The sequence below is a fragment of the Triturus cristatus genome, chromosome 1_1 (assembly GCF_964204655.1).
Source record: "Triturus cristatus chromosome 1_1, aTriCri1.1, whole genome shotgun sequence".
NCBI classification, from domain to species: domain Eukaryota; kingdom Metazoa; phylum Chordata; class Amphibia; order Caudata; family Salamandridae; genus Triturus; species Triturus cristatus.
Window position 1 is genome coordinate 426,883,781 of NC_140579.1, and position 22,827 is coordinate 426,906,607.

Below are 22,827 nucleotides of genomic sequence, written 5' to 3' on the forward strand. Positions count from 1 at the left end.
ACTCTCAACGCTGGCATCAGCGTCTTCATTAGATTAACTATCCTACCTGGTAACTCCGCTACTAGGGGTTCAGGTTTTGCACCTCCTACTTGGAGAGCATCCGCCGCTAAAATAGCAGTCCAGATACCAACTAACTCGTTCAGATGATCCTCATGGCGGATTTTCGCCCATACCGGTTGTGGCACTACATTGCCAAACAACATCTCAATATCTGCAATGTTCATAATACAGGCGTCTACTGTCTGGGACAATTCTTTATAGTAACCAGCGGGATTCTTACGTGGGTCTGGCAAAGTCTGTTTTAATGCTAGTACTTCAGACCTTTTCCATGGGACATGTATCCAAACTCTCTGAAAATGTGCCGGAGCAGCCGCAATACCTCTCCCTGCATCAGCCTGAACTGCATCACGCCATACTGGCGGAACCTCTCTCATAGGATACTGTCCTAACGTCTTCTTTGCCGAGGAATCATTCGCAAACAAAACTCTAGACAGTAATACAGACCTATAGGCAAGAAGCCGTTCCAACGCATGTCTAGCATCAGAGCCCACAATCATACCTTTCGCAAATTGACTCTGGAGTTCGAGCATTTCAGCAGGGGCTGAGTCTAATTCGTCGTTGTCCCATTCGTCTCGCAACAACTTACACATCTCCTCAAACACATATCTCTGAGTCGGTTCATTCCACTGGGAAAATGTATCATAAACTATACGACAACTATACCTATCGGGTTTCAAAATCCATCTATGAGCCATCGAATCTAATAATGCTCGTTCCCTAGACTCAGGGAGCTGGCTACGTCTCTGCATGGAGTCAGAAACTACGGGCGCAATTAGCGACCCAAAAAGAGAAGACAGAAAACTAGGGACAGTGTCGGTTATTCGCCGACGAGCGGAAGGTGAAGTAGACATAAGGGTGGGAGAAACAGCATTCAGCGAAAGCGAAGGAGCAAAAGGGGTAACAGAAACAGGAGTGACAGGCGTAGTAAGGTGAGGTGTAGCAGTTAAAGACGAAAAAAGCAACCCAGGAAGAGGGGGTGCCGGAGGAACATAACCTTGCTGAGGAACAGGAGGTGGGGGAGGAACTACCACGGGCTGACCAGCAGCCGGTTGTACAGCAGGGGGAACAAAAGGGCTGTAGCGCTGTGTACATAAGGAGGTGGTGACTTCAGTAAATAAGACATCAGAGGATCCTTTTCGGGGTCCTCTTTCGGCTTATCGGGACATGATGGCAAAACAGGGTAGCACTTATCAATTGCCATGCTATGTTGTCTAGTGAAAATCTCGGTCGCTTTCTCTTCTTCATCTTCCTTAAACTGCCTAGCAGCTTGCATAATCGAGACACCTTTTTCTCGCTTATCCTTTTTAGCCTGTTTGATTTCTTTCTGCTTGGCTTCTTTGCGCCATAGACGAAAGGAGTCAAACATCGCCGGCCGGGCTTTCTTCTTAAATAACTTCGCCTCCAAATTATCCAAAATTGCAGTTTCAAAACTACCATGTAATGGCCATCTGAGAACACCATCTTTCCTCGTATAGCGGACCCATACCTCGTTATACGTGATAGGGCCCACACCATGCTTCGAATAGAGCTCATAAGTCGGAGTTCCAACCGGAGGTATCGGACAAGAGTCCTCCAATCGGGAATCCTTGTTGCAACATCCAAGACAAGACAAGAAACCAAGACTACGGTTAGGCATTTTCGCTCACTAACCGAGTTTCAAACTTCAAGGGGCTATCTCTATCGATACACTCGTAAATGTACGAGACCCTCGGTTTTTGGGAACTGCAGCTACCAAATAATCCTAAGGACCAAACTAAACCAAATTCAATGGAACCATGCAAACCAAAACTAAGGACCAAAGAACTCGAGTTAAACCTAAGGACTGGGAGCGACCCACGTATACTTAACTGAAAGATCAATGACGTCACCAGGAAGACCCGTCTATCGTCTCGCCGTACTCAGGACTACGCCAGGCTCCAAAACAGGTCGACAGTCAGGGCGCCAGTCCTTTGCAGCCGTCTGGAAGCGGGAACCTTCGCGGAAAAAGACCTTCGGACCACTTATGCGACATACATGGATCGATGAAGTGGGGTGCACCTCCCTCGGAAATTTCACACGAAGCTCCTCACAATCTTCAGGCTAGGACCGGAACCGCTCGATGTCGCACCACGCTAGGGCGCCAACTGAAGGACTGGGCAATTTCTAAGACCCAGCGGTGCCAGGGGACAACACCTGAAACCTTCGGGGTTCACCTGTTTTGGCGTACTTAACAAACAGAGACACGGGGTTCTTCCTCTGGCGTCAAAAGATCGTCTTTAATGACTGCAGTGAGGAACAGAAGTCACAGAAGTATCATGCAAGATAGATTCTAAGGAGACTGCTCGATTTGTACAAAGCAGGTCGCTCCTTAAATACTGAATATTCTGCTTCGGGCAAACATTCCTGCAAGTTTACAATTATTCCCGTTTCTGTATTCCAAACAATAAGATCACACAATATCACATTCCCATCTCCAGGTGTCTGGCCTTCAATCACATGTTTCTGACATCCCTCTATTGAAAGGCCGGACCGCCCCATAATAAAATTGGTCACCTCCTCATCATAAAAGGCTAAAGGGAAAAGCAGGAACAGATGCAGAAAATAGAAGAGTCAGATAAGACATATTCGTAGGCTAATAAAAGAAGCGTGGTCTATTGTGTCAGGGTCAGTAGCTTGGCTCAGGCAGGACAGGACAGAAAACCAGTACGGCAGGGTCCGCCTCAGGCGACAGGGTCAGCTTTCGCCAATTCATGCAGAAGTCGGCAGAATGCGCACTAGGGACTACGTGCCCTCGAGGTTACCTAATCAGGGTCATTGTTCGGACATCGCTCATTCACTGACTATGTGAGGGCAATGATACAAAATGGACGTCGTGCACGAAATGGAACCCGTAGGTTCGAGCACAAGAATCAGTAATACATGACGAATCCTTCATTGCAGCGTTGTAAAAACACATGCTTTATATTAGACTCATTATTTGCAATTCGCTAATGCCAGGATCGTCACGGTACCATTAGCTCAGAAACATGGGTTCAGTTTTCACGGAACCTCAGACAGCCTGCTAGACGTAACACCTAAAACAGATGAACAAGATCTAGTGACCTGCGAGACAACCTATAACGCAGCTTCCATCAATATAAAGAAAATAATAAACAAAAATTGGAGAATTATCAACTCAGGCTCCTTAAGGTGGCCTAAACCGAGAGTCGCAAATAAGAGAACAAGAAATCTCAAGGACATCTTGGTACATACCAGACCCTCACCACACACACAAGGAGAAACGATTCCACGACTATGGGATACCCCCCCCAGTGTTGGGACATTATCCATGCGGTTTCTGCTCAGTGTGTAGTCTAACCACGGCCACCAAGACTATACACCTACTCCCAAACTTAAAATGGACGATCAGATACCATACGAATTGCAACACTACACATGCAATCTATATGATCACCTGTCCTTGCTCCCTACGCTATATCGGCATGACATGTCGTAAAGTGAAACAAAGGATAATCGAGCACAAGAGTAATGTCAAATGTAAAAGGAATACGACAAAAATGAGTAATCACTTTATAGAAACGAAAAACACAGTTAATGACTTGAAATGGGTGATCCTGGAGACACTCACAGTAAAAAATCATAACGCAGACAAAGTGCTTTTTGAAAAAGAGCAGAGATGGTTCCATCGCCTCCATACCAATGACCAAGGCCTTAATGATAAAATCCCGTGGTTAAGTTTAAACCACTAAGAACGCTACCCAGATGAAAAACTCTGTTCGTCACAGCTCATAAAATAACGTGAGGATTAAGACCTCCCATTAGTGCTAAATGCCACAACTGATAAAAACGTTGTGCCCAGAAAACAAAAGAGAAACCAAGATTTTTTCATCAAAATAAATATGGAAGTATAGATACACTGCATTACAAGATCAATGATAATACGGGAGACGAGAAACATACCATAAGCTCTTTTCGCAGACATAGTACGCGTCGGGTGCCATCAACATACAGTGATTTCAAGAGTAAAATTCCTTATCTCTTTAGAATAATAAGGAGCAAGAAGACCCCAGCTTGATAGAATCGGCCAAAAATAAACAACCATACACATTTATTTTTTCTTAATTAGTTAATAACAGGACAACAGGAAAGAAATAACCACACAAATTGATTTTATTTATCCATTTATTTTTTTCTAACAAGTTAATAACAGGACAATAAGAAAGTGTTAGCGAATACCTCTTCTCAGAAATCATCACTTTATCACACTCCTTTAGTCTTTCCTCCATCTTCAATATACTTTTTAAACGACACAGGAAAGTGGGGAAACGTTACCGGGGATCAGTGGAAGAGACAGCACAAGCCGTGCTACACCGGCGTAACAGGTAGACGCCAACCTTCACGTGAGCAGAGACCATCCTAAACCGTAACGTATTCTCGAAATTCTTCTTACCTGAGTTGTTTCTTTTTCTTATACAGCTGGTGATTAACCCACTGGTAACCCTTTGATGCCCATATGAATATGATATGAGGTAATCCGACTTGTCTTTTAACACCGTATGTTTCTTAAACCTCGCATAATTATCGTTTCGCAGCACAATCAATGCCGCTTTACTCTTTAACCTTGACAATGAGCGCCATCTAATTGTTAACTCGCAAAGTCGACACTGCAGCCCTTAAAGATTTACACGCATCAATACGAGCATAAGTTCGACAAGCAATGTTCACAGTTTTACCCCGTATGAAACCTAAGCATAATAGAAAACCTCTACTCGCTATGATTATACAATTAACCTCTGACATGTAACGCTTATACATATACGATCATTTTGTCAACAAACATCACTAATTCGTTAATATGTAACGTCTACACTGGAGCGCCTAACATTTACCAGCTGCATTGATGAACAATAACTAAAATTTGGCACGATATGGAGTACTTACCACCATTTTTGAGCTCCACGAATAGACAACAATTTCCTTTTCTTTTCAAACTTATACCGTTAACTCTAGCGCAATAACACAACTCGCGCTATAAGTTATTCAGCACCAATATAATTTCTCTATTGCTAATATATTATAGGATTTGAAAATAAGAGATTGCTTTGCGCTTAAGTGAAAGTATATGAAGACATATCAATACAAACACCATACTACTTGCCTACGACACGTTCACAGGACATGTTAGTAGAGAGCAGAGAGAGATGGTTTTCAGCACTATGGGTCTGTGTAAAAGTTTTGCCTTGTCCTAAAGAATTGCCATTTTATAGTTTCTTCAACTGTCTCAGTACACAGACAACATTACCATTTGGAGAATATACTCTTGATACTCTCCTTCTATGTTTGTTTGTCTTGTCTTTCTCCTTTTCACAGGTACTATTGACCTCATCAGGAACAGGATAATACACCTGTCCCCAAAAAACCCTGACAGCATTATAGGGTTAATCACACGAGACACACACTGTCTCCTACACTATTTTTTACTTATTTTCTCACTCTAGGTCCTGAAGAAAGCCCACTGGACCCTACCAGGCAGATACTAGGGCTGAAACATGTCGACATTTTTTACGGACATATTAAGTGCGGGGGATCCATAATCAACCTCCCTATGCACGGAACTAATTTTTACTAAATCTCAAATCCAGACCTATTAAACCACCAAATCTAGCTATACGAGTCTTTTTAAACGAATCACCTTTTTAAGTCACTGTATATAACCCCTCTATCACTGATCACTACTGCTCTAACCAGGGGTTTACCTCCAGGTGGAGGAAGCACAAAAACTAACCCTATGATGATGCTGTCACGTTCTCATGAGTAAGGCGGAGAATCAAGATATACCGCCACCCCTTCCTCTGTACGTAAATGAGGGTTTTTTATCGGTATACTATATGAAATTAAAAAAACTTGGTTACACAGGACAAGTGATCCGTTCCCCAAGTGATTTTTTTGGTATATAAATAAGGAAGCTGAATGGATCGCTATCCCTTCTTTATCCCCCCCTCTTGATTTTTTTTTTAGAGTCAATAACGGCGCCACAACTCAGCCAAATCCCATCTCCACCAGGCAGCAGGAAAACACGCTTTAAAACTAATTCTATCAACCAGATTAGTTCCGCTTCCAGTTTCAGAGATTAGAATCCTACCTGGAGATCTCTTGAAAATATCAACTGTTGCAGATTATGTAACTTTAGAAGAGAATCCTTAGCACATATATTTCCCTGCATTGCAACATCCCCGCAGGATTCTACTGAGGGCTGTCTTTTTACACAATGCATTTGGTAGGCCAAACAGGGTATCCCTCTTTTATATACCCTGGACTCAGTGTCTGACATGACGTTGGGGGAATTCATAATGCAAGCATGCAACTGATTAAAGAATTTGAACAGCCAACAGCCTCCGTAGTTCAATCTGTTCATCCCCCACTATGGGCAGTGATAAAGGGCCCTCCATTGACGAAACAAACTCTGATTAACTTTGTCATCGGGACTTCATAAACTGCAGAACTCTGTATTTGAATTACATAGTTGATAATTTGGCACATATCATGTGCACAGTGCACATATTCTTCTATGGTTCCCCAGTTGCTACTATGACCGACCAGACCTCGAGTTACCCCTCTATACGAATCATTATGCTGTCTGCACTTTACAAGCCGTACTCTCTTGGGGGCATATCAATAAGGCGGCGATAATTTGTTATCGCCGCTTTAGCATCGAAAAAGCAGCGATATTTCCATCGCCTAATCAACAAGGCGACGCTAACCCCTGTTAGCATGAGTTTTCCGGCGATAGCGACCGGATTCTTATCGCCTTCCAAGCCAGCGATAAATATCGCTAATGATATGCAAGGTAGGCGTTCCTGACTGAAATTTCACGAAAAAAGTCGCTAACACAGCTGCTCCATATTAACAAGGTTATCTCCAAAACGCTTAGCTACAAAAAAACGCACGCTAACTCCCGCTAACTCCAGTTCCTAACACCTGATAAAAACCTGACTCAAACTGAAGATAAGTGGGTGTATATAAGGGAGAGTTGGGCCGAGCCTCCCAGAACAGCCACTGAAGCCATGGAGATAGTCATCCTGCAGCTCGGACTCCCACCAGTGCTGCAGCAGCAACTACAACAACCACCGCCACTGCCACCACCACCAGGACCACCACCACCCATGCAGCGACGAAGAAGGCAGCGCTCACTGTGCAGACGTGTATACCTCACAGACTTAAGGCCAGAGGAAGTCATAGCCCACTACAGGCTCAAAAGGACATCCATCCAGCACATCCTGACCCTCATTGCCCACAGGCTGACGCCACCAACACAGCGGACAACCGATATCCCTCCACAGACAAAATTGCTTGCTGTGCTGCACTTCTTGGCCTCTGGGACATTCCAACCAACAACAGCCAGAGTCGGTGGAGTATCACAGGCATCCTTCTCAACCTTCCTCCCCACTGTCTTGGATGCCATACACAGCCTGATACCGCAGAACCTATACTTCCCCAACACTGTGCAGGAGCAGATTGCCATCAAGCAAGGATTCCATGCCATTGCTGGGATACCACAAGTGATCGGTGCAATTGACTGCACACATGTACCATTTGTGCCCCCTGCGGACAGCGAACACATCTACCGCAACAGGAAGCACACCCATTCAATGAATGTGCAGGCAATAGTGGACAACCGCGGACTGTTCACAAATGTTGTTGCCAAATTTCCAGGGAGTGTGCATGATGCATTCGTCTTCAGACAAAGCATCATAAACCAGGGATTCCAGGATGGCACATATGGAAATGCATTCCTCGTCGGTAAGTACCAACTGAACACACCACATGCACAAAAAACACTATCATGTTTCTTTTTTTAAAATTATTTTTATTGGCATTTGCACAAGTTATCATATGACAAGAAAAAAAGAAAGGATCTTCGTGATACAGTACAGTTTGCATTATACCAAGATCAGGAAGAAGACGAAAACAAAGAAAATCCCCATTACCTTGAGTACAGTTTCAGAAAGCCATCATTCCTATGCCTCATATGGTTTATGTAGGGATCTGTGCCAGGAATCCCCCCCCCATTCATAGTTGCAAGGGGGTTGCCAAGGTCTAAATGTCTCCTTCGCTCCATTCCTTACATGAAAATCTCTATAAGGCCAAAACCCTCCGTATATACTCCAAATATTCATCACTGAGCACAATCCCCTTATAGGGTAACCAATCCACCAAACAATAAGTGAATCCCGCCAGGGGCCTACCCCTATCCCATGGTCCCCTAGAGACATTCATTACTATCAGTGTGGATCCCCCCCAACAAAGGCGGGGTGGTGCAGGGGGGGGGACAGAAAACAAGAAAAAGAGAAAACAAAAGAAAAATAAACCAACAAGAGGGCGAGAGGCAAGAAAATACCCATATCACCCCGTCTCAAGCCCAGGGTCCGCCTAACCAATAGTTTGCCCCCACTATTTCACTCAACCCCTGTCCGGTCCTCCAGTGTCTCCAGCTCCGCACTATCACTCCTCTCCGGATCATCCCTAGACTCCCATGCCTGGGCAATAGCTCCCCAGCGCTCGGCAAGCGGTTTGCGCCTCTTGGTGATTCTGTCTTCTGTAATAAGGGCCTTCTCCTCCGCCCGTGCCCATCATGTGACCTCTGCTCCCCAGCGCATTATAGACGGGGTAATTATAGCCTTCCACCTAAGCGCTATCTGCCTCTTCGCCAATAAAAGCGCTAAATCTACAAACCGGTGCCCCAGCTTGCGAGCCTGTGGCCTGGGATAGAGACCCAGTAAACAGACCTCTGGGGTACAAGCCAGTGTCCCATTCAGCACTCTATTGACTTGCGCCAGGACCTCACCCCAATACACAACAAGCTGGGGGCAAGACCACATCTTATGGTCAAAATCTGCGTCTAGGGCTGCACATCTAGCGCAGGAGATGTCCGTCCGCTGATAAATGGTATTTAGCCTATGCGGGGTCAGGTATGTCCTGAGGAGCACATTAAACTGTAGCACCTTAAATGCCGTGTTTCTAGATACCTTCTTGGGGCTTCGTATGACTTTCTGCCACTCTTGATCGGTGAAAGGCCTACCTATGGAAGCCGCCCATCTCCCCCTTAAGGCCTCCCAAGTCTTCTGGCGTCAAACCCCGTATTGCCAAGTACAGCCATCTGATCAGGTGGCCCGCCGAGCCCAAAGTTGCCACCGCTTCCAGTGCCGAGTGTTGACCCAGTTCTGTAGTGTGGGGTCCCCATAACTCAACTATGGCCCGTCTTAGCCTATGGTAATTCAGGAACTGTCCCGCCGGGAGCACATGGTATTCCAGGAATTCCTGTAGTGGGAGCCACTCCCCATCCCTATAAAAATCCCCAATGGTGTGCATCCCCACCTCATACCACCCAGTCAATTGTCGGTGGGTAAGCGGTGGTCCTCTTCCCGCCTGCGGGATACCTGTGAGGGGGATACCTGGAGCATACCGTGTTCGGGCACGGGAGAGTATCACACAGTGGTCCCAGCATTTCACCGCCCCAGAAAGCAGTACCCCCATAGGTAGTATCATTTGCCGCCTATCCAAAAGTTGAGGATATAATCTGGCCGGAGCCGTCCCCATCGGTAGCGATATAGTGTCATTGTCTCTACGGTCCACCAGCGAGTCAGCCACTGCAGCTGTGCCGCCAGATAGTACCCTTCGAAAGCAGGGGCTCCGAGTCCTCCAGAAGCCAACGGCAACCTCAATGTTTGCAACGATACCCGGTTCCGGCCACCATCCCAAATAAGAGAATGCAGGAGTTAATCCAACGTCTGAAACAAAGCCCTGGGGACCAGCACTGGAAGGTTCACAAAGTGATAGAACAACAACAGGGGGAGCATCACCATTTTAGAAAGTGCCAGGCGGGCCATAAGGGGCAACTTTAGTGAGCACCAAAATGTGACCTGGGACCTGAGGCTTCTTAAAGAAGCCCCCCAGATTCCCTTCGAACATATCCATCTGTGTGTGGTACATCTGAATACCGAGGTATTTACTGGAAACCGGTGCCCATACCAATGTGCTCGGCATTGTCACAGGTCGAGGCATGCTAGGCCTAAGCGGAAAGACAAAGGTCTTTCATGTATTCACTTGTAGGCCTGAAAAGGCTGTGAATTATTCAAACAAGTCCATGATCATCTGGACTCCCGTAGAGCCGTCTCTCAAATAAATCAGGACATCGTCCGCGTATAAGGAAATGATATGATTCGCTCCCTCTATCGGTATCCCCACTCCCTCCGCCTCCCTCCGTATACGAGCGGCCAGAGGTTCCATGGCGAGTGCAAAGATCAATGGGGATAACGGGCATCCCTGCCTAGTCCCCCTATAGATGGGGTAGGGGGACGAGATGGTGCCTCCCGTCCGAACTCGTGCACTCGGGCTCTTGTAGAGGAGCTTAATCCATTGCAACCAGGCGTCTCCCAGCTGCATCCCCATCATAACTGCGAATAGAAAGTCCCACCGGAGGGAATCAAAAGCTTTTTCCAGGTCGATGGCTATCACAACGGCATAAGGGTAATTGCCAAGGGAGGGGTGGAACATCACATGATAAAGACGTCTCAAATTACTTGACGTCGAGCGAGCTGGAATAAAGCTACATTGGTCCGTATGGACCAGTTGCCACATATAGGGAAGAAGTCTCAACGCGAAGGCCTTACTCAGCATCTTAAAATCCATATTCAACATGGAAAGTGGTCGGAAATCGGATAGAGGGGCCTGATCCGAATTTGTTTTCGGGAGGGGAATCACCAATGCTTCCCTAATCGAGGGAGGTAACAGTCCAGCTAACAGGGACAGAGCATCAACCCGTTCTAATTGAGGAGCCAGTATATCCATATACGTAGCATAGAACTCCTCGGGCAGGCCATCCGGCCCGGGTGTTTTCCTCTTCGCCATCTCTCTTATCGATTCTTTGATAGCTCCTACCCCCAGCGGAGCAGACAGTTGTGTCTGATAGGTACGGTCCAGCTGCACTAAAACTTGAGTCTCCAGGTACCGCTGCATTGATGCAACTTCACATGGGTCAGGGTCATCGTATAAGGCCTTATAGTACATCCGGAAGGCTCTATTGATATCACATGGAGAGAGTAGTATCTGGCTCCACAAGTCGGTCCCCTGTTTGTCCCCCCCCTCCGCCGCTTAGTTATCTGCCCGGAGTATCCGGCTTCTATCTCTTCCAACTCCTGTGTTAACAAACGTCTTGTGCCAACTGTCTTCCCTAAGCAGAACCCCCTCACCACCACCTTGCACGCCTCACACTCTAGTAGCCGAGAACTAGCCGTACATTCATTAATGGTGAAGTAGTCTGTCAACCGTTCAGCGAGATTGTGTTGAAATCCTTCATCTTCCAGCAATATAGGACTAAGGCGCCAGCTGGGAATCAGAGTCCGCTCCCGAAGTGGAGTAAACCTCATAATCAATGGGCTGTGGTCTGATAGTGATCGACCCAGATACTCAGTAGCAGAAAGTAAGGAGGACAGGGATGAAGAGCACCAAAACATGTCTAGTCCGGTATGCAGATCATATAAATGCGAGTAATAGGAGTAATAGGAGTAGACCCGCGTCCCGGGATTATGTAGCCTCCAAACATCCCTTAAGTCCCATCCCTGGGCCCATGCTCTCAACCCTCTAGCTGTTGTTTCAACCGGAGTCCCATGGAGCGGGGGTGTTGATCTATCACAGTGCACATCAGCTATGCAATTAAAGTCCCCCCCTATTATTAGATCTGTATGTGGGAAGTTGGCCAGGATCCCTGAGAGGTCAGACAGAAAGGAAATCTGATCTCTATTCGGGCTATAAACATTCACCAATGTCACCTCTCTGCCTCTCATAGTACCTGTAATTATCACGTATCTCCCATCATGATCAATCCTTTGCCTAAGGAGCCTAAAGGGAACCCCCGGTTTGATCCAAATCAGGACCCCCCTGGAGAAAGCGGAATACGTGGTAGCATACAGCTGTCCCCGCCAGCGCCTACCCAGACGTGCCGTCTCCCCCTCCGCCATATGCGTTTCCTGCAGCATACCCACCTGCGTCCCTCTACGCCGAACATAGGACAGTACCTGATAGCATTTCATCGGTGATCTCATCCCTCGAACATTCCAGGTTACCAATTGGAACTGCTCGGGCTTACCACCTGCCATCACCATTCTGCAATATCGTGCTCCCCCCCCGCTCCACACTTGAAACCATTTCTGTGCTCCTGGCAGAAGCAAACAACCCCCTTATCTAAAACTCCCCATACCAAGAGCGGATTGCCAACGGCCAACCACCCAAACCTATCAACAGAACCCGTGGTGATGCTTCTCACCACGCTACATAGGCAAAGTATGCAAAGGTCTAGAGGAAACTACCCTCAGACCTGCTGTAGGTGCGTGGCAAGATCAGTGACGTCTGCCAACATAGCCCGCCAACAGCTGACTATCCTCATAATTAACCCAGGCCCCCTTCCAATCCCAGTCTCCCCCCCAGAAAGCCACTCCCTCGCAGGACAATGCTTCTCCGTCAGGCTATACCTCCCGCAGTGTTCTACCGCTTTCCCCCTGTAGCAAGGCCAACCCCCACTGCACCATACAAGTAATTATAATCTAGACCCTCTCCTACAATAACCCCCTACAAGTCATCAGCAGTCTGCGGTGTCACCGACGGCGGGACCTCACTGGTAGCCTGCGAGCTCTCTGAGTCTATGTCCTCCTCTCCATACTTAGCCTCGGAGTCCGTTTCAGAGGGAGTGTCTCTGGACTGCATCACTGCGGTCACCGTCTTCAGAACTTCAGCGCGCTCTGCGGCCAGACGTGTCGGGCTGGGTTTCTGAACAGTTGTCCGGTGCCTTCGTTGTCGTAAACGTTTCCCTGCACACATCTGTCCCATTGTTTGGCGTTTCGAGGTCGAGTGAGGGGAGCCACCCGCCCGATACATCTCCAACCAGTCCCATGCTGTTTGTGGGTCCTCACAGAAGTGAGTCTTTCCTTCATCATAATTTTTAGACGAGCAGGGAACATTAAGGCGTACTGAACGCCTTCTTCACTTCAAAGAACGAGGCTCTCCGTCTTTGTACCTCCAAGGTGTATCAGGGAATAGCGTCACTTTGCTGTTGCTTACTGCAAAGGGGCCCTCTGCTCGTGCTCTCCTCAGCAAAAGGTCTCTGGCTCTGAAGTGCAGCAACTTAGCCACCACCGTCCGTGGAGGCCGACCAGCGGCAGGCGGACGTGCCGGCACTCGGTGCGCTCGTTCAAGGGTGTAAAATGTGGAGAGGCCCTGCGGCGCCACCACCCGCTGGAGCCAGTCCTCTAAGTAAGCCACCATATCCATGCCTTCTTCACCTTCCGGCAGTCCCACCACTCGAATGTTACTTCTACGGTCCCTCCCTTCCGCATCCTCTGCTCTCTTTTCCAGTTGTAGAACTCTCTGGGATAGGTCCCCCACCTGCCCTTGCAGCCCCTGCTGTATCGGTACCATAGTCTCCAGTGAGCCCTCCACCTGCTTCACCCTATCTGAGAGCTTTGCATGTTCAGCTCTCAGAAGGCCCAGCACCACCGAGACCGTTGCAATGTCTTGGTGTAAGGTATCCTTAGTGTCTTTGATGGCCGCAAGGAGGGTATCAAATTGCCGTTGTGCAAAAGTATCCGGTTGATCAGCCTCCATGTCCTTGGAGTCCTGCGTCCCTCTACTTACATCCTGTTCAAGAGGGGGACCCGTCTGCCGTGCCCTGGGCTTCCCCATGTCTGTTTGTCGTGCTCTAACCGTCCGAGGGTTGCTGACTTGCTGCGGGACAAGCTCCCCCTCCGGGCAAGGGGGTATCCACCACTCCAGTGTCTGTCAAGGATGAGGAGGAAGAAAAACTGCCAAATGGTGAGTGATGGGAACTCTATTGTACCAGTCAAGAACACAGCAAAGCGTACCTGTTTCCAGAACACAGAGTGCTTCTCGGAACCCGGCAAAGGTCACATTTCCATCAAGGATTTCACCAAAGGTGGGATTCGTAGTGTGACATCCTAAGTACTCCCACGTCGTCACCCAGCCTCCGATATCTCAGTCTGGCATACAAACTCCATGCGAGGTGGCTGTCCTCTCAGCCCTGGCAAACTGGCGTTGCTCCGCTCCCCCGGGACTCCCGCCTCTTATGTCACCTACTCTCCAGAGGGCCGCCAGGTCTCCGCACCCCGTGCGCTTCTCCAGGTGTTGGTATTTACTCAATGCGGGCGATCTCTCTTCCCCTCGCCGGATCCCAAAACGAGGCCCCACCGCTAGCGACGCCAACGGAGCTGACACCTTCCACCTCATCTCCTGTAGGGACCCCGCAGTGCGTCACCTTAAGCACTCCCACATCCCCTTCCAGTCTCTAATTTTACTTAGCAGCCTATGAGCTCCGTGTGCGGCTTCCGATCATTCAAATTGGCCCCTCCTCCACCTCTTCAAACATCGGGGGGCCGCCCAATCTCTGCACCCCAGTCGCGCCTCCAGGCAGACCTCGGTCTCTGGGATAGAGTACCTGCGCAAGCTTCTCTGGCCGTACGGATGCGCCCTATCTCCCCTCTCTTCGCCGTCCCTCAAGGCAAAGCCGCCGTGTCAGCGGCGTAGGCGGGGCGGCACCAGTCACCGCACGTTTGTCCAGGACCCAGTTCCGCAGGGACGGCGCCGCCCACTGGGAGGGTGAAGAATCGCCTCGGGCCGATCCCTGGCAGGCCTGGAGGGGGAACTGCGAGGGGAGCAGGTCCAGTCTTACCGCAGCGACCGGCCGCCCTCACTACCGTCCTATACTGCCGCCAAAGCACTCACCGCCAAAGCAATAGGGGGCGAGTGCGTCTCAGTGGCCAAGACAGTAATCACCGGCTTCAAGAACCCGGGAAGCGCCCACGCAGACCGATTTGCGGCCGATGTGGACACTCCCCAAGGCCCGGGTGGGTTCAGGAGGGATGAAAGAAGGCACATAGCTGCTGGGGCCTAAGGCGGGTCCGGTGACTCCCCCGCCGTCTACGTGACTTCCTGCTACTCACTCCGTCACCCTTTACGCGGCTCGATTGCGCCGCTGATCCCTGGCTGGCATACAGGGGGAGGGGGAACTGCAAGGGGAGCATGCCCCAGTCTCACTGCAGCGACCGGCGGCCCTCACTACCGGCCTACACTGCTGCCAACACACTCACCACCAAAGCACAATGGGGGCGGATGTGTCTCAGCGGCCAAGGGTCCCGATCTCTAGTCACAGGTCCCGCACCCCAGCGTATCTCCTCACCGTCGCGTCCCGATCTAGCCGCCGGGCCTCCCAGTCAGGCACCTGCCATGGGCTGCGTCCCGGAGCAGCCGACAATCACCCGCTAGCAGCCGCAGCCCTTCAGGCGTTCCCAGGGTGCATACCTCCACTCTCCGCAGCGACAAACGGGGACAAGGCCACCCCCTGCACTTCAGTCACCGCCCGCAGGCTCAGACGCGATGTCCCGGCCTCACCGCCGGCAGCCAGGTCGTGCCCCATCGAGGCCTCACACCGGCCGAGGCTCGAGCACTCCGTTGTCTGCTACAGTCGGCGACCCAAAATTACACCGGGTGACACTGCGTAGGGCCCGGTGCTGCAGTGATGTCGTGGCAGTCACTCATATGCGGGGGTAGTCAGGATAAATGAAGGATATTCGGTGGGCCGGACGGAGCTCGCTCAGCACACGTCCGCCATGTTGGGTCGCCAAGCCACGCCCCCAAAAATACACTATCATGTTGACCCATCTAGAGGGAGAATGTAAATACATTGCCTAGGTCCTGAAAGGGGGGGGGGGCACAAAATGGATGTGCACAATTTGATGTATTGTGTACGAGGATGAGGTATACAGGCTCCACTGTGTAGAGCATGGCTACTCACAGTATGGCACAGGTGCTGCCAGCGGCCTGGCAAGACTGTCTTGTTTGGTCGTGTCCGTTGCCGACATTGTACCTGTGTGCCATGTCTGCAGATTTCACAAGACTGCCACCAAACACTGCGGCAACAGCGCAGACTATGAGATACTACGCCCCACGGGGGCTGTGCGAGTCCAGCAATAGACAGAGTGGAGTTGCATGTGCACCAAGAGGTGAAACACAACAAAAATTAGTTAACAAGTAAATGCACCATGAAATACCTGTGATGTATTGGGGTGTGGCTGTGTGTGTGCCCAAGAAGCTGTCCCAGACCAGGCTGCCAGGGGGGGAGGTGACAGAAGTTCACAGAGGGAGAGAGAGGCAGAGAGACACAGGGAGGGAGACAGAGGGATGAGGGCGACCGAGGGAGGGAGACCGAGGGAGGGAGAGACAGAGCAAGGGAGGGAGAGACAGAGTGGGGGAGGGAGACAGAGAGAGGGAGGCAGAGAGAGGGAGGCAGAGGGAGAGAGAGACAGAGAGAGAGAGAGAGAGAGAAAGAGAGAGAGAGAGAAAGAGAGAGAGAGAGATGTGTGTATGCCAGTTCTGGTGGCTCAGTGACCAAGGGTGTGCGCACCAGGGGTCTGTGTCCAACCACATGGCAGTTCCCTTACTCACTAGCCCTGGCCCCTTCCCCACTGACCCCGCACCCACCTGTGTGCCACAGGGACACAAACCACACAGCAAAATTGGGACCAGAGAGAAAGTATGTGAGTACCCATGGTGTAGAGTAACCCACAGTACCTGGCTATCCATGTACCTTATAAAAGTCATCAGGACTGGTATACCAGTACGGTGTGTGGTCGCATGGTTGATGAAGATGATCATGTTGCAGTACTTTTCACGGTGACCTATAAGGGTGAGCCAACGTTTCACAAGTACTCACACATGTACAATCAGTGTGTCAATTCTGCGGTCTGTTGTGACCAAGGTTCTAAGAAAGCACTTTGATTGTAGGAAGTGCAGAGTGGGAAAAATGTGCATGCATAGGGCGGATATTGTGTCATTAAACCACCATACTACGCCATTGCTGTTGACTGCAGTGTGGTTGGATGCTGCTGTTGATGGTGTTTAGTAGCATTTCCTCTCTCACTCTGCCACAAATATTTCCCAGCGTTACAACAAACAAATGATGGACGGAATGCTGACAATGCAGACATTCTCCCCCAGTCAAGAGATCTGGGTTAAATCCATCGTTCTTTTGCCCACTACACCACCCCAGTTCAGACATGGCCATATGCAAATCAGTCTTGACCCTGTCTCATGGGAACAGTCCAGCCCGAACTGCCAAGCCATGTCTTCCCTGGACCGGAATCAAGCATCCTAGGACCGGTTTCTGGCTATCAGCCGTCATCAGCCAGGATAGCTTGACTCCAGTGGTGTAGTGAGCACGGGTCCCACGTCTGGGAATACCCATGAGTGCTTGCAATGTTCAACACTCCGTCCATCATTTCCTTTGGTTTTTGCTTTGTTCGCCATAAGTTGGCAGGGTATGCTCAGACGTGAGTCCCTTGCTCACTTTGCCACTGGATTCAAGCAAGCCTGGCTGAAGACGGCTGAAATGCCAGAAACCGGTCCTAGGAAGCTTGTTTCCGGTCCAGGGAAGACATGGCTTGGCAGTTCGGGCTGGACTGTTCCCATGAGGCACAGGGTCAGACTGATTTGCATATGGCCTTGTCTGAACTGGGGTGGCAGAGTGGGCTAAAGAACGGTGATGGATTAAACCCAGATCAGTTGACTGGGGGTGAGTGCTTGCAATGTTCAACACTCCGTCCATCATTTCCTTTGGTTTTTACAAATATTTCCCAGCCTCAACCTTGTCATATGGTGTGTCATCTGGTTGCCCGATGAGTAAGTGGATGTGTATTTGGTCGCCACTTGTGTGTAGTAATTAACCTGTCAAAGGCTAATCCATTACAAATGCAAAGAAGTGTGCAAAGGTGAGCCATGCCATGTGTATCAGCATGGGGAAGTGTGTGGACAGTCTGATCTTGTTGAAGAAACCACATAGTGAGAATGAGTGTGAGAAGTTGTGTCATGTGAATCTAATGCACTGCTAGTGACAGATGATGCAGGCCAGTAAGTTCACGTGGTGTCACAAGTCAGTGTTGATGGTGTGTGCCAACCTTCACTGTCCCCAGTGGGCCCTGCAGGTGAGGTGGCTGTGATCTGTTACTCCGTATTACCTTGGGACATACAATCGCGTGGCTTGTGTGGTGTCACAGGTCTGCCATCAGCATGAGATGCATGTCTGAATGTCAGCTGTGCCATGTGTGGCTGAAGTCATCTGAACATTCACATGGCGGTGACTGCAACAAGTGTGGATCAGTGCTATGGCTAGATGTTAGGAGAGCCAGACTGCCTGTCGGTGTCATTGGTTATTCAGCAGGCATCATTCCCATTTTGGACACTTGTAGTGACACATATGCAACCGTGCAGCAAACATCTGCAAAAAGAATGGTTGGAGAATCAACACTGAGACAATGTACTCAGCATTGATGCCGCTAAATAGCCAGAAGCAACACATGTCCAACCTAAGTCAAAATATAGCAAAAAGAACAATAGCAAAATATGTCAACGCTGCCAACATCGTATGCCTAATGAATCATTTACACATCTACCTATTCCATCCCATAGGTGGTCAAGGATATGCTCTATGCCCGTGGATGATGACACCAATTAGAAACCCCACCACCCAGGCACAGAGGCAGTACAATGCTGCACATCGACGCACACGTGGGATCGTGGAGCGAACATTTGGCGTGCTCAAGTCACATTTCCGGTGCCTGGACATTACAGGTGGCAAACTTCTGTACAGCCCAGAAATGGTCAACAAAATAATAATAGCATGTTGTGTATTGCATAACATTTGTGTCCGCACAAATGCTCCCTGGATCGAAGTGCCTGCAGCACCGGCCGATGACCAAGATGATGAAGAAGATCAACGAGGTGGCCCACACAACACTGCCAATGCTGCTGGCATTGCCCGAAGGGACAGGATAATAAACAATTATTTCACTTGAGCACATCACATTGTGACTGACAAAAAGCAATACATGTATATGGAAAGTTGCCTCTAGAAGTGTTTGTGACAATAAACAAACTCAACACACATACCCTGTCTGCAAGTCATTTTCCTGCATCAGTATATCACAATGAAATGTTACCATTGTACAATATTTGCAAGTAAGAGTCCAAAATTACAATCCTGTGGTGTATGTTCCTGCATCACAGAGACTCAACAGGGTGTCAATCGTGCACAACTTGACTTTACAAGGAGTTAAATCTGGCACAGAATTCCTCAATGCTTGTGTCAAAATGCATGCAAACCATGATTCACAGGGTGTACTCATCATTCCAAAAGCAAATTTCATGTGTTTGTAAGTGCAAAATAATGAATTTCATGGCCAATTCGTTGTTAAAGTTTCAGGACAAATCTGAACATTGTCCATGGAATGTCGATCAAATCTGAGAATTGGGTGTTGAATGGTGCCAAGTATGAAAATATTTATCTGCATGCATCCAAGACATTGAATGAGCCACCAGCAGAGCTCACATGCACACCATCTCTGGACACCTTCTGGAAGACCGTGTAGACCGGTCTCTACTTTCAAATAAGCAGCACATTGGCAGTATGAGCCAACAGACAAGATGAACTATCTGACCATCTCCCTGCACCCCGTGGTGGACAAAGTCACTGAGAGACACATAAACACCCAGATGACTGGCTACCTTGAAGAGAACTCCATCATGGACCACTCCCAGTCTTGTTTGTGTATCAAGCACAGCACCAATAACTTACACCATGCTGACAATGCTTAAATATGCATGCCACTTGATCTGTGTCACATTGTGGACAACACATCCTACTACACCTCCATGCAGCCACAAACACCCTCTCACCCACCACACACCACATGCCAGACACCACCACAAGGGGATAAAAGGAAAAGGCCCCTCCTGGAGTACAACATGGAGCGTCACTAACACACACGTTTGGATAAATGCACATGTCCCACTCACTGCCATTGCTAGACAGCACGCGGTAAGCATATCATACCACACAGACAACACACAGCACATCCTCCCCCTCAAGAATAACGCTGAAGACACAAAAGCCAGCTCCCAGGAATGAATGTCGGAACTAGCAGATTGGATGACACACCTCGGAATAAAGATCAACTGTGAGAAGACTGACCTCCTCATCTCCGCTCCATCCACATCCGCATGGGACAAACGCTGGTGGATTACAGCCCGTGTGAGCCCCTCATCACTGACAGACCATGCACGCAAGTTTGCCATCATCCCAAGTACAACATCATCCTGCTCAGAGATCTACTCCATTGCATGCTCCAGCTGCCTACAGACCCAACCATATCCATCACAATGTATAATCCCAGGAAGTATAATAATTGGCCAAAAGGCACCCATCCACAGCAGGCTGGACTATTGCAACAAAGTCTACGCAGGGAGACACAAAACGCCACTACACAATTTATAACACAGCATGAAAGCGGCAGACACACCTGTCTTCAGAAACACACATCCCAAACACAAGAGGCAACACACACAGAACATCCAATCTAGCAACAACAAGGAGAAAGTAAGCCGCCAACTACTCACACACATTCCAATCACCACACATCATCAGCCACAAAGACATCCATGACAGAGTCAACCTCAACATCCCCAAGAGGAACAGCTGCTCTGACAACCTTGCCCTTGCAGACTCCACCGTGATCGGCAAATCACAAGGCAGAGGGAGAGCAGCCCCTTACGCCACAAGCAAAGCCATGGATGATATGAAAGTCAAAATCACCCAATCTCACACCCAGCATGCTAACATGCGGAACTACAAGACATGTCTATTTGGATGACTTGGATCTGTACTCCTACTCCCCCACAGTGCTCTTGGATCTGCATGTGTGAGTAGGGCACATCATGCCCACCCTTATTGTCGGGTCAACATGCGCACATACCCACACCTACAGACCACCCCAGGGGAGTAATACCACTACAATTCACATCACTTGTTGCAATGAATGTCTGTGAAATCACACAAAGATGTGGGGATGAGTAATGTCACATGCCATTTTTGGTGTTGACTTGGCTCTTGAGCGCCTGTCTTGGTCTGCCAAGGGAAGGCTGAGAGAGTTTGTCCACTCCCTTTTTGCCCTTTGTTACTTAATTTTCTAGAGATATGAGGGAAGTCACATGCCCAAAGTACTTGCAGGTGTGATGCATAACAACGATGGGGCAATCATCCACTGCCGGTCACACAGTGGAGTGACGAGGGGGCCCCCTTACACACATATTGTGTATGCTTACTCTCATCTAGGTAGGCTGAAACTATTGGGGAAGGTGGGGTTGTGTGAGGCGAATTGGGGGAGGGGTGTCTTTTGGAACTTTGTCATGATTGGTCCACTTCTCCGCCCTACATGGTTATTCATTTGAAAATGGAAGACGCTCCTAGTGGCTCATTTTGCTCTTCCGGTATGCATCCGGCCTACGTGTGGTGGCTTATAAACTGTGTAATTGCACACAATGCGTGCACGGATGACATCCGGATGTAGCCAGCTAGCTTGTTTGCCAACATTAGTCTGCCTTACTAGAAACATAGGTAACACTCAAATGGAGTTGGCCGACATTGTGCAAACCTATCTTTACATTCTATAATTGTCCAGTGACCACAGTATTGTCCTGAATGTCCATCACTGGCCAATGACTTCCAGGATGTGATATCCACATTGCAAACACAATGATACATCCCACATGCATTGTAAGGCACATGGCTGGACACACTCCCCAATACGGTATCAGCATCAGACCAGTATCAGCCTCTTAGCGTGAAGAAACTATTGAAAGCAATGAAAGATGCCGCATACACACTACAGTAAGCATATTAACATTAGCGGTTCCTTAGCGTGCAGAATTTGATCGCTAAACATGAAAACGGGCCGCATACCCATTACAGTAAGCATATTGACATTAGCGGTTCCTTAGCGTGCAGAATTTGATCGCTAATCATGAAAACGGGCCGCATACCCATTACAGTAAGCATATTGACATTAGCGGTTCCTTAGCGTGCAGAATTTGATCGCTAATCATGAAAACGGGCAGCATACCCATTACAGTAAGCATATTGACATTAGCGGTTCCTTAGCGTGCAGAATTTGATCGCTAATCATGAAAACGGGCCGCATACCCATTACAGTATCAGCCAGAGTACAGTAGCGGCCCCTTAGCGTGCATTTTTTTGTTGCTATGTGAAAAAAATTGTCTCTAACACACAGGAAGTGATCTATGCCTGCTTCCTGTCTCCATGTGTGTGGCATTCACTTTCACTTTCTCTTTTGAGCACATTTTGTTGGATTTGGCTGAGTGAGGAGGTGTTGGTGTGATTGTGCTGTTGGAGAGTTTGGTTTGGATTGGAGTGTTGCTGTGGTGCTGTGTCCTGTCTATTGTGTTTTTTTGATTTGTTTAACATTTAATTTACTTTATACTGTCTAGTGTCCTCAGTCTTGTTGTGTTTTGTGTGGGTTTTTCTTACTATTTTCCTCATTGGGTTTTTACTTTTGTCTTGTGGTGTTGAGAACTGGGGTGTGTGGAGATGCTGGGGGTGGGCAGGTCAGGGCGGATGTCTGAGGAGGCATTGGGGGGCTTCCTGTGGCTGGTGCGGTGCTACCTGCCTCTAATGCTGGAGAGGGGAGGGCGCATCCTCCAGGGGTATGGTGTTGCAGTGCGCAAGTTGCGTTGGGAGCGCTTGCGGGCGCAGATGCTCCGCTGTTTCAAACTGAGCTGGACTGTGCGGCAGTGGAAGCACCGCTGGCAGGACATGCTGGCGCGGGAGGCGGACCTGCTGGATTACACCGGTGTCATGCCTGGCATCCAGGGTGG

General features: G+C 48.9%; 1 long non-coding RNA gene across 1 annotated transcript; it reads left to right on the forward strand.

The window, feature by feature from the left end:
- The first annotated feature begins 4,325 nt into the window (after positions 1-4,325).
- LOC146870374 (uncharacterized) lies at positions 4,326-19,041 on the forward strand. Its single transcript, XR_014959380.1, has 3 exons — positions 4,326-4,421; positions 4,516-4,568; positions 18,568-19,041. It is a non-coding gene; the product is annotated as an uncharacterized LOC146870374 (long non-coding RNA).
- The last annotated feature ends 3,786 nt before the right edge of the window (positions 19,042-22,827 follow it).